Here is a 13,328-nt window from a genome sequence, read left to right as displayed (position 1 = left end):
CCAGCGGGACAGACTGCCCAGGCGCTGGCACCAAACCCTCATTTAGAGAGACCCTGCACAGGCTAGGCCACAGGGGGAAAGAGCAGCAGGAAAGATCCAGTTTGAACTTGCAAGGCAGCTGCCAGCTTAGGAAACCCCTGAAGAAAGAACTTCCTCGGGTGTGTGGCAGTGCCAGCTCGTCAGAGGGGGGCTTCCTGAGTCGGGTTCCCATTAGCCCCAGCGCCTGACTCCATGCTGGAGCCTCACCCAAGAGCCTTGTGGCCCGAGAAAAAAGAGCTGGACTCTGACCCAGAGGTGGCCGGGTGGCTGTAGCTCCAAACGGCCCTGGCACAGAAGGCTGCTGCCATCTGGGGGTCTCTAGCTTCTTCCTCACCAGATGGGCAGGCCCCTGGCCTCCCTCTTGGCAGAGTAAGAGGCAGTAAGACATGATTTATCTTTCTGACAGTTCGTGGGGTCTTTTCTTAGACTTGATCCACAAAAGGCTGCAGCACGGAGCAGCCTGGAGTCACTGTAGACCCCTGATCTGGCTTCGGGCGTCTCAGGCCAGGGGGTATGGAGGCACTAGCTGTGTCTGCCCTCCTCCAGCCCCTGCTGCACACACAGCACACCACTGGGGGTTGGCGCTTCTGTCTGCCCGGACTGTCTCCTCCAGCCTATCGGTGAGCAGCAGGCTCCAGGGCTGAGGGCCGAGGATATGGCTCTTACACTAAACCCAAGAGTCAAGTGAACACATAGCTGTGTGAAGATAAATATCCCACAGCCTGGGCAGGCAGAGCCATGGATGAAGCTGGACTCGCAAGCATGAAGTCCTGAGAGGTCCTGAGTTCAATCCCTGGCATTACCTGTGACAAAGTGATGCTCTAGAGTCGTGTGTGTGTGTGTGTGTGTGTGTGTGTGTGTGTGTGTGTGTGTGTCTCCCTCTCTCCCTTTCTCTCTCTCTACCTCTTTCTCCCTTTTTAAATTATCTATATTTATTAGATAGAGACAGCCAGAAATCAAGAGGGTAGGAGGAGATAGAGAAGGAGAGAGACAGAGGGACACCTGCAATACTGCTTCACCACTCACAAAGCTGTCCCCTTGCAGGGGAGAACCAGGGACTTGAACACGGGTCATTGACCATCGTAATGTGCACTCAACCAAGTACACCACCACTTGGTCTCTCTCTCTCTCTCTCTCTCTCTCTCTCTGTCTCTCATAAGTAAACAGATAGATGAAAGAAAGAGAGAAAGACATATTTCATGTCCCTTGCCATCAATCTCCAGCCACCAAGCCTTCCTAAAGACAGGATACCTTTGGTCATTATTAAGTAGCTTTGTATGTTTCAAAGAGTTTCACAGGTGTTTTGTTAGCTGCTCTGGAAAAAAAAAAATTCTCTGCTTGAGGTCTTGACGAGATAGAGCAATCATGAAATCCAGCATGGGGGTATGCTATGTCTTTCCTGCTGCTAATAACAGAAAAATAAGATTATAGACCAAAAAAGGGCCCAAAGTACAGTGATCAGCCTCCTCACTTGTACATGTGGATATACACATATCATCTATCAACTGAATCATTCATTCATTCAACAAGTATTTATTTACATTTATCTATGTGTTTATTCACTTCTTTGTGAGTCCAGGCTCTTGCACCTATGTTATTCAGTGACCCGTGGGCCAATTTTATCATTCGTTGTATTTCAGATAGAGAGGGAGCCACAGGGAGAGGGCAGGCACCAACCACAGTACCATGAGACCATTCAAGGAGCTTCCTCCAGTGCTGTGGCATTGTCATGTGGTGTTTGACCTTGTGGGAGGACCTGAGTTCAAGTCTCTGGCACCACATGGAAGTACTTTGCACACAGAATCTCCACGAGCAGAGGAGAGGTGGTCTGATGTCTTTCTGTCTCTCTCTTCCTTGACATTTAAAAGGAAAGAAAATGTCTACTGGGAGCAGTGGAATCACATAGGCATAAAGACCTGGCACCGAATAAAAAGGAAAAAAAAAGATTTCCTATGTGTCAGACACACTTCCTGCACCTGCACACATTGCAGTGAACTAAGCGCAGACCTGGGCTCCTGGAACTCACATCCTGGAGGGAAGGCTGGGTCGCTGGGTTCAGACCAAAACATGGAAAAGAACCTACATATTATGTCATTTGCTAGATGATATTCAGAGCCCTACAGGGAGTAGAACTGGCATGGTGAGGGAGATGGAGAGGCAGTCAGGAGGGACAGCAAAGGTGGGTCTCTAGGGCCAGGCGGTGGTGCACCTGGTTAAGTGCACAAGGACCTGGGTTCAAGCCCCTGGTCCCCACCTGCAGGGGGAAACTTCACAAGGGGTGAAGCAGGGCTGCAGGTGTCTCTGTCTCTCTCCCTCTCTATCTCCTTCTCCCTTCTCAATTCCTCTCTGTCTTTATCAGATAACTAACTAAATAAGTAAATAATTTTCTTTTTTTTAATTTATTTATTCCCTTTTGTTGCCCTTGTTTTATTGTTGTAGTTATTATTGTTGTCGTTGTTGGATAGGACAGAGATAAATGGAGAGAGGAGGGGAAGACAGAGAGGAGGAGAGAAAGATAGACACCTGCAGATCTGCTTCACCGCCTGTGAAGTGACTCCCCTGCAGGTGGGGAGCCGGGGTTTGAACCGGGATCCTTATGCCGGTCCTTGTGCTTTGCACCACCTGCGCTTAACCCGTTGCGCTACAGCCCGACTCCCAATAATTTTCTTTTTTAAAAAAAGGTGGGCCATATGGCGCACCTGGTTGAGCACACATGTTACAGTGCACAAGGACCCAGGTTTGAGCCCCTGGCCCCCACCTGCGGGGGAAAGCTTTGTGAGTGGTGAAGCAGGGCTGCAGGTATCTCTCTGTCTCTCTCCTTCTCTGTCTCCCCTCCTCTCAATTTCTGGCTCTCTCTATCCAATAAATAGATAAAGATGGGGTTGGGTGGTAGCACAGCAGGTTAAGCGCAGGTGGTGCAAAGAGCAGGGACCAATGTAAGGATCCCAGTTGGAGCCCCTGGCTCCCCACCTGCAGGAGCATCACTACAGGTCTGCAGGTGTCTGTCTTTCTCTACCCTTCTGTCCTCCCCTCCTCTCTCCATTTCTCTCTGTTCTATCCAACAACGAATGACATCAACAATAACAATAATAACCACAACAAGGCTACAACAACAAGGGCAACAGAAGGGGAAAAAATGGCGTCCAGGAGCAGTGGATTCATGGTGCAGGCACAGAGCCCAGCAATAAGCCTGGAGGCAAAATAAATAAATAGATAAAGATAATTTTTAAAAACTTTTTTAAAAAGGTGGTCCTCACTAAGAAACATACCAGAGCTAATTTGTTTAATCAGATTTATTTTAGAGCCCTGGATAGAGTGCAGAAGTATCTTCAAAAGATTTTCATGCCTGAAGCTCTGGGGTCCCAGGTTCAAACCCCAGCATTATCATCTGCTCAGAGCTGAGCAGTGTTCTGGCTAAAAGAATTTTCAACTTCTTTTTATGTTATGCTTTTCTTTTTTCTTTCTTTTTTCTCTCTTTTTTTTTTTTTTTTTGCCTCCAGGGTTATCGCTGGGGCTTGGTGTCTGCACTTTGAATCTGTTGCTCCTGTGGCCATCTCTATAGGACAGAGAGAAATTGAGAGATAAGGGGAAGGGAGAGGGGGAGAGAAAAAGATAGACACCTGCAGTCTTGCTTCACCTCTTGTGAAAGAGCCCCCCTGCAGATGGGGAACAGGGGGTTCGAACCAGGATCCTTGCACTTTGTACTATGTGCATTTAACCCAGTGTGCCTCTGCCCGGCCCCCGTTTTATGTATTTCATGAGAGAGAGAGAGAGAGAGAGAGAGAGAGAAAGAGGAAAAGGCCAGAGCCGCTGACATATTCAGGGTCAGGGATCAAACTCCAGGCTTCAGGTTAGCAGTCCAGAGCTCTACCTATTGTACCATCTCCCAGGCCACAGGACCAGAAATTGGATGAGTGATCTGCAGCAGGAGGGAAGCAGAAGGCTACTTGCAGGGAACATTCCAGTCAGAGCAATCAGTAAGCGTGAATCCTCGAAGCAGAACATAGCTGGCACATGAGAGGAGCCAGCAGGAAGCCACTGTAGCCATTGCCTGGAAGGGAGGGGGCAGAAGGGGCAGGTGGGACAATGAGCCGGCAGGTATCAATCACCACGAGGACTGCGCTCTTTCTCTGGGGAAGAGGAGTCCTTGCTGGGTCATCAACAGGACGGACTGGGACCTGGCTCCATCGCAGTGCAGTTTCAAATGGGTTCTCCCACCTGTTGGACAGGCTCTAGGCTTGACCTGAAGGTCGGGGTGCAAAGGTTTTCTGATGGTTTGGACATGGGGAAGGGCGGAGACAGACTGAAGGTAACCCTGAGGCTAGGGACAGGACTGTCACTGTACCCTGCTGGGGGAGGTTGTACGGAGAGTGGGCTTGGGAAGGAGATAGGCTTTTGCCCACGAAGTGGTGGAGATACTGGATATCATTGGCTGGGGGGTGGGTCACCCTTACCGCACACGAGGATGAACTTTGAGCCCCCAGCCACCACATGGGAGCATCAAGGGGGAGCTTCACAGGCAGTGGAGAGAGCTATCGCACTTCTCCTCTCTCTATCTTTCTTCCTCCTCTTCCTCCTCCTTTTTTTTACAGGAACATTGCTCAGCTCTGGTGCTGTGGGGAATTGAACCTGGGACTTTGGAGCCTCAGACATGAAGATCTTTTTGTATAACCATTATACTAATTTCCCCACCACCTTTCTCTCCCTCTCTCTGTCTTTCACCCTCCCTCTCTCTCTCTCTCTCTCTCTATATATATATATATATATATATATATATATATATAATTTTTTTTGCCTCCAGGGTTATTGCTGGGGCTCGGTGCCTGTACCACAAATCCACCACTCCTGGAGGCCATTTTTTCCCCTTTTGTTGCCCTTGTTGTTTATCAATGTGTTGTTACTATTATTGTTGTTACTATTATTGTTTTTGTCATTGTTGTTAGATAGGACAGAGAGAAATGGAGAGAGGAGGGGAAGATAGAGAGGGGGAGAGAAAGACAGACACCTGCAGACCTGCTTCACCGCCTGTGAATTGACTCCCCTACAGGTGGGGAGCCAGGGGCTCGAACCAGGATCCTAAGCTGGTCCTTGCGCTTTGCTCCATATGCGCTTAACCCGCTGTGCTACCTCCCAGCCCCCCACCCTCTATATAATTTTAAAGCTTTATTTATTTGTGGGTGAGGGCAGACAACATAATGGTTATGCAAAGAGACTTTCATGCCTGAGACTCTAAGGTCCTAGGTTCAATCCCCCACACACCATAAACCAGAGCTGAACAGTGCTCTGGTTAAAAAAGAAGATGATGATGATGATTGATTGATTGATTGATTGATTGACTGATTTGTGAATCAATGACAGAGACAGACAGACACTCTGGTGCATGCAATACAGGATATAAGCACTGAACTTGGGATCTTGCTTAAGACCTTGCTTTTTTCCACTTCATTACTTCCCAGGCCTTTATCTCTGGGAATTTGGATCATGCAGGCCAGAAAGCCCCAGCACAAACCCCTGAAGCATAAATAATTTCATATTTATGTACAAACACTTGACACAAATCTGAGATCTTAAAAGCCACTACTCGATGTGTAACTTGAGTTTAACTGAGAGGTCAGTGCTGGGGTTTAAGGTCTGGAAAGGCCTGTGAATAGATGGTATTCAGAACCAGAAGCCATGCTGAGGTGGGGCAAGTGGGTTTGGACAGAGGAGCATTCCTGTGAAGAGGCTGAAGGGACTCGACAGAAGCAGCAGAGAAGCTTGACAGGAGCAGACAGGAGGCGCGAGGAGACACAGGCAACAGAGAGAGCAGCAGGTCCCCACTGCTTGACGAGGTGAGGATGGAAACTAGACCACACGGACCGTCGGGTTTGGCAGCTCGGGGGCCCTGAGGACACTAGGCAGGGCGGTGGAATGCAGGGAGGGGCAGGTGTGGTGGCGAGGGTAGGGGAAAGGCAGATCTGGAAGGGCAGGCACAGGCACTTTGTAAGAGGTGAGAGAAGCAGTGTTGGCAGAGGGGCTCTTTGCTGTTATTGGAGCAAGTACTAATCCTCCGCTTAACGTTCTAGTGAATTCTCGTGCTCTCATTTGCAAGAAGAGGAAAATAAGACGGATTGTATGGGAATGTTGCACTCCACGACCTTCTACGAGTATAAGAAACAGACGTGGGGGCTGGGAGGTGTGCTGTGGATGGAGTGTTGGTTGGAAGCGTCAGGCTATGTTCAATTTCTGGCATCACGTGTGCTAGAGCGGTGTTCTGCTGGCCTCTTTCTCTTTCATAAGTGAATCGGGAAAGAGAAAAACAGAGAACAGAGACAGGGTTGGGGCGGCTGGTGCAGCCAGAAGAGCAGATACATCACCATGTACAAGGACCCAGGTCCCCAGCTGCAAGGGAAAGTGTCACGAGCAATGAAGCAATACTGCAAATGTTGCTCCTTCTCTCTCTCTCTCTCTCTCTAAAAAAAAAACAAAAAACAAACAAGAAAAGAAGATGACCATCATGGTGGAATAGTGCAGATACCAAGCCCTGGCAATGACTTGGGTGACAGAAACAAAGGAAAGGAAGAGAGAGAAAGGGACTTGGTCTCTTATATAAGATCACTGAACACATCGTCACACGCATGTATCCATGTGTCACCTACAGTGAGCTGTAGCATAATGGTTATGCAAAGAGACTCTCGGGAGTCGGGTGGTAGTGCAGTGGGTAAAGCACAAGTGGCACAAAGCGTAAGGATCCCCCGGCTACCCCCCTGCAGGGAAGTCACTTCACAGGCAGTGAAGAAGGTCTGCAGGTGTCTATCTTTCTCCCCCACCCCGTCTTCTCCTCCTCTCTCAATTCCTCTCTGTCTTATCCAATGACAATGACAGCAACAACAACAATAATAATAATAACAAGAGCAACAAAATGGAAAAAATGGCCTCCAGGAGCAGTGGATTCATGCTATATGCACTTAACCCAGTGCTCCACCACCCGGCCCCGGAACAGTGGACTCATAGTGCAGGCACTGAGCCTCAGCGTTGACCCTGGAGGCAGAGAGAGGGAACGCTAGTGTGCCAAACTGTATAAACTGCTAGAAACCTTTTTTTTTTTCTTTAACCAGAGCACTGTTCAGCTCTGGCTTATGGTGGTGCGGGGGATTGAACCTGGGACTTTGGAGCCTCAGGCATGAGAGTCTGTTTGCAGAATCATTATGCTATCTACCCTCCACCCCCCCCCCTTTTTTTTTTTTTACCCCAAGCACTGTTCAGCTCTGGCTTGTGAAAGTACCAGGACATTGGTGTTGGTGCCTCAGGAATGACAGTCTTTTGTATAATCGCTGTGTTATCATCCTGGTTCAAGGCACACTTTTATTTTACTATTTTTATTAGTGGTTTAACATTGATTTTACAAAATTGTAAGATAATAGAGGCAGAATTTCATACAGTTCCCACCACCAGAGTTCTGTCCGCCATCCCCTCCACAAGGTCACCAGTCCGGGCTGAATCTATATATCTGTATCTATAGCTTCATTTTTCCGATGGTCCTGCCTTCACATCCTTTCTATTTTATCCCTTTGCCTATTAATACTTATAGTTGTCTATCTTTTCCCCCTCTTCTCTCTCATATAAACGAAACCGTATCCAAGTCATACTTTAAAAATATTTTCATTTATTTATTTATTTATTATTGGATAGAGAAAGAGAAATTGAGAGGGGAGGGGAAATAGAGAGGGAGAAAGATAGACACCTGCAGCCCTGCTTCACCACTTGTTAAGTTTTCCTCCTGGAGGTGGGAACTGGGGGCTTGAACTTGGGTCCTTGCACATTGTAATGTGTGCACTTAACCAGGTGCGCCACCACCTGGCCTTCCAAGGCACATTTTTTAAAACTTTTTTTTAATATATTTTCTTTATTTTCCCTTTTGTTGCCCTTGTTTTTTATTGTTGTTGTGATGGTTATTATTGTTGTTGATGATGATGTCCTCGTTGTTGGATAGGACAGAGAGAAATGGAGAGAGGAGGGGAAGACAGAGAGAGGGAGAGAAAGATAGACACCTGCAGACCTGCTTCACCGCCTGTGAAGCGACTCCCCTGCAGGTGGGGAGCTGGGGGCTCGAACTGGGATCCTAAGTCGGTCCTTGTGCTTTGCGCCACATGCGCTTAACCCACTGTGGTACCACCTGACCCCCCCAAGGCATATTTTTAAACAGAGATTTTTAAGAGAGAACTAGGGGATGGGGCTGAGGTGAAGAGTTAGTTCACCTGGTAGAGCACATGCCTTACTGTACGTGATGCCCTGGGTTCAAGTCCCAGTACACATGGGAGCATACTGGGGAGCACCATGCATGATGAAATAGTGCTATAGTGTCTGTCTTCTCTATCTCTCCTCAAAAAATAAAGAATAGCAAAAGGGGGAGGTGGGGGGGCAGGGAAGAGGATTGGTGGTATCGTGTGTGCATAGGCCCTGGAGACACAGACACACATATATTTGGAAGTAGATGTTGTTAGTAGTAGTAGTAGTAGTAGTAGTAGTATTTTAAGATTTGTTTGAAGGAGAGTTGGAGGAAAGAGAGAACTCTGGCAGATATAACACCAAGAATCAAACTCTGGGGACCAGGCACTGGTGCACCTGATTGAGCACACATGTTACAGTGCTCAAGGACCCAGGTTCAAGCCCCTGGTCCCCACCTGCAAGGAGAAAGCTTCACGAGTGGTGAAGCAGGGCTGCAGGTGTCTCCCTCTCCGCCCCCCCTCTCTCTATATATATATTTTCCTTCCCTCTTGATTTCTGGCTGTCATTATCCAATCAATAAATATAATTTTTAAAAAGCCAGTCAAACTCTGGACTTCATGTTTGAGAGCCCATCCACCATTTTACACACTGCTCCACTTTCCAGGCTGCAGAAACAGACATTATTGAAAGCAAACGACTGGAAGAAGCTAGTAGGACGGTGGTTTGGAGGCAGGTGAAGGACTTCTGGGTCAGGGTATTGGAGGGAAGGCAATAGATGGAGGCTGGGAGCCTGGCATCAGATGACGAAGTGGCCGAGTGCTGGCAGGGGGCGCATGTAACCCGGTCCGAGACTCCAGGGACATGTCGCTCGGGGCACGTGGAGGGAGCCAGTGGGCACATCCAAATGTCAGCCTTGACCTCAGTCTCGAGTAAGTCATCCAGCAGCTAGCTTTGAAATAACTTGGAGCAGTACTAGACTGGAAATTACTTAGAATAAGAGAGTGTCCCTGGGAAAAATCTGAAAGAACAAAACTGCTTTCAAAACCACCGAAAGCTGCAATAATGCCGCGCCTCTCACAGCGGGACCTGGACGGGGTTCCACCGGGACCCCCCCCCCCGTCCGCACAAGGCGGCCTCTGCTGCCCTCTGGCGGCCAGATGTAGGAGTGCGGGCTGCACCGCGCCCCCCCTGACTGTGCAGGCCTGGTGGGAATGGACAGCTATGTCTGTGCTGCCACTGGGAATCTCCTAGGAAATCCACAGAGACGTGCTACCTGGTGCCTGGGAGAGAGGTAGGCAGGGAGATTCTGGGGGAGGTCACCAGGGAGATGGCGTTCACACCGGGCATCTTGGCAAGTGAGTGAAGTGTGACACACCTGTGGCCTCCGGTCTGCAGGACGCCAGGACTTGGGCCCCCCCACTGGCTGCCTGGTTTGGGGAAAGGGGAGAAACTTCCAGAGGCCCTTTGACCAAATGTTCTTTTTTTTTAAATTTTTTTATTATATTTATTTACTCTCTTTTGTTGCCCTTGTTATTTTATTGTTGTAGATATTATTGTTGTTAGTGAGGTCATCATTGTTGGATAGGACAGAGAGAAATGGAGAGAGGAGGGGAAGACAGAGAGGGGGAGAGAAAGACAGACACCTGCAGACCTGCTTCACCGCCTGTGAAGCGACTCCCCTGCAGGTGGGGAGCTGGGGGTCCGAACCGAACCGGGATCCTTAAGTCGGTCCTTGTGCTTTGCGCCAACTGTGCTTTAACCCTGTGCTTTAACCGCCTGACTCCCTTTTATTTTTTTTAATAATTTATTTATTGATTTATCTATTCATGAGAAAGATACTCAGGGGTAGATAGCATAATGGTTATGCAAAGAGGCTCTCATGCCTGAGGCTCCAAGGTTCCAGGTTCAATCCCCCACACCACTATAAGCAAGATAGGAGGAGAGAGAGAAAGAAACAGACATCACTCTGGCACATGTGCTGCCAGGGACTGAACTCAAGATTTCATGGTTGAGAATCCAATGCTTTATCCACTGCACCACCTTCCAGACCACACCAAATATTCTGAAAGCACCTCCAAGTTTTGCCAGCTCCTCTATCTTGCCCACATCTTTGAAGTCAGGCTCTGGGCCTGATAGCATGGAGCACTGGAGCTGAGGCATTGCCCGGCTGGAACAGTCACCCAACTCAGCACTTAATCTTTTGTGTGTGTGTGTGTGTGTGTGTGTGTGTGTGTGTGTGTGTGTGTATTGGGGGGGTCTGCATGTCGTGCAACAAACTGTGTGAAAAAGTCAAGAACAGAGAAAGCATCGTGGAAGGTGTCATCATGGGACATTTTAAGGATGGGATGAAGATGGCCCTGGCTGGAGGAGGGCCTGGCAGCCTGCAACAAGTATATGGCCAGGGAGGGTCCTGAGTCAGGTCACAGGGCTCTGAACAAGGGACAGCAAATGGCTGCGGTCCTGTGAAGGGATGACTCTGCCATCCACGGAGTAGCAGGAGGCCGAAAGAAAAGAGTAATGATAGGTAAACAGACAGACAGACAGACAGAAAGACAGAATAGATAGGTAGGTGGTCGGGGAGGTGGCACAGTGGTAAAGCATTGGATTCTCAAGCTTGAGGTCCCGAGTTCAGTCCCCGGCAGCACATGTACCAGAGTGATGTCTGGTTCTTTCTCTCTCCTCCTATCTTTCTCATTAATAAATAAATAAATTTTAAAAATAAATAAAGAATAGATAGGTAGATAGACGGACAGACAACTACGCTAGGTTATTGGAGCTGGCTGGCCTCGGCTCCCGCGATGCACCGGCATCACGCCAGGTGGCGCTGCTGCCCCGCGAAGCCAGGTCCGGGCCCCCGGCTGCCATAGAAATTCCAAACTGCAGCCTAGACGGGCCCAGGAAGGGGCGGGGCATCGCGTCACACCACTTCCTGTTTCGCTCGGCCTGCGAGCCAGAGGAGGAGGGGCCGCCTGGGCGGGGCGCGGGGCGGGAGGGGCTGCGGCGGGGGGGGCGGGGGCGGGGCCCGGGGGTGGAGCGACGGCCGCTCTGCGGGGTCGCGGGCGCCCGGCCGGCTCTCATCCCCCCCGCCCGCCTGCCGTGGGCAGAGAGCCCCCAGGGAAGGGGGTGCAGCGTGGGGGCTCGAAGCCCCGGGGACATTTGGGTCTGTCTGTCCGTCTGTCCATTTGACTCTTTTAGGAGAGCCAGAGCCTCACCCCCAGGCAGGATTTCACCACTGCACCAACTGTCATTCAGATATACAGAGAGAGACTAATTTTGTAAATCAATATTAAGTCACTAATAAACTTTTAAATTTTTTTGTATTTTATTTTTCCCTTTTGTTGCCCTTGTTGTTTTATTGTTGTAGTTATTATTGTTGATGTCGTTCGTTGTTGGATAAGACAGAGAAATGGAGAGAGGAGGGAAAGACAGAGAAATGGAGAGAGGAGGGGAAGACAGAGAGGAGGAGAGAAAGACAGACACCTGCAGACCTGCTTCACCGCCTGTGAAGCGACTCCCCTGTAGGTGGGGAGCCGGGGGCTCGAACCGGGATCCTTTTGCCTGTCCTTGTGCTTTGCACCACCTGCGCTTAACCTGCTGCGTTACCGCCCGAATCCCATATTTCCATTTTATAAATAAAAACTTAAGGAGATTTAAAAGAAAAGAAAAGAAAAAGTGAGGGAGGGCGGGCCGTAACACCCCGGCCCCCCACCACTTGTGAAGCGACTCCCCTGCAGGCGGGGAGCTTGGACCGGGATCTTATGCCCGTCTACTTGCGCTTTGCACCATGTGCGCTTAACCCACCGCGCTACCCCTGGACCGCCCCTCCTCTCTCTTTTGCCAGAGCACTGCTCAGCTCTGGCTTATGGTGGTGTGCGGGATTGAACGTGGGACTTTGAAGCCTCAGGCATGAGAGTTTCTTTACAGAACCATGATGCTATCTCCGTACCCTAATTCTTTTTTTAATTTTTAAAAAATTTTTATTTGATAGAGTCAGCCAGAAATCGAGAGGGAAGGGGTGATAGGGAGAGAGAGAGAGAGAGAGAGAGAGACACCCCTGCATCATTACTTCACAACTCACAAAAAGCTTTCCCCAGCAGGTGGGGGTAGGGAGAAAGCTAGAACCTGAGTCCTTGCACATTGTAACATGCGCTCAATCAGGTGCACCACCACCCGGCCCCCTTCCTCCCCCATTCTCAGTAAAATATAAAAAGTAGGCAGCTGGAGAGGTGGCACTGTGGAGGAACATAGGGCATGCAAGTGTGAAAGCCAAAGCTCTAGCATTGTGTGTGCCAGAGTGATGATCTGGTTCTTCTGTGTGTGTGTGTGTGTGTGTGTGTGTGTGTGTGTTCGTTCAAGCATGTGCTCTCTGCAGTATAGCAGAGCAGTGTCTCCTCCCAAGGAACAGTGCCCTCTCAGGACAAGTTCCCCCTTCTCTCTATTCCACAGTCACCGTGTATAGCAGGGGTCGGGGTGTCTGGCCCTGCCAAGGCAACTGCAGGTGGGACTCAAAATTCAACATGTCTGGGAGCTTCTCTTTTCTTTTTGTCTCCGGGGTTATTGCTGGGGCTTGGTGTCTGGACTATGAATCCACTGCTCCTGGAGGCTATTTTTTTCCCTTTTGTTGCCCTCGTTTATTACTGTTGTTGTTGTTGTTATTGTTGTTACTGCTGCTGTTGTTGTTGGATAGGACAGAGAGACATGGAAGAGGGGAAGACAGAGAGAGGAAAGATAGACAGAAAGATAGACACCCGCAGACCTGCTTCACCACCTGTGAAGCGACTCCCCTGCAGGTGGGGAGCCAGGGGCTTGAACCGGGATCCTTAAGCTGGGCCATGTGCTTTGGCGCCATGTGCGCTCAGCCCACTGCGCTACTGCCCAGCCCCTTCTTGTGACTTTTCTTCATAGCAACACTCAGCACTCATTTTTAATCACTTTGCATGGCTCACGTATGTTATAAATATCCAGTGATCCTTGGCAGTGAGACGCTCTCCACACCTGGTCTGCAGGAAGTCTCTAAGGCTCAGGTGTTGGACCTTGGAGGCGCCCATGGACTTTTTGCTGTTGCGTCACCTTCATTAGGG

This window comes from Erinaceus europaeus, chromosome 12, assembly GCF_950295315.1.
Source record: "Erinaceus europaeus chromosome 12, mEriEur2.1, whole genome shotgun sequence".
In the NCBI taxonomy this organism is placed as follows: domain Eukaryota; kingdom Metazoa; phylum Chordata; class Mammalia; order Eulipotyphla; family Erinaceidae; genus Erinaceus; species Erinaceus europaeus.
This window is presented reverse-complemented; position numbering follows the sequence as displayed.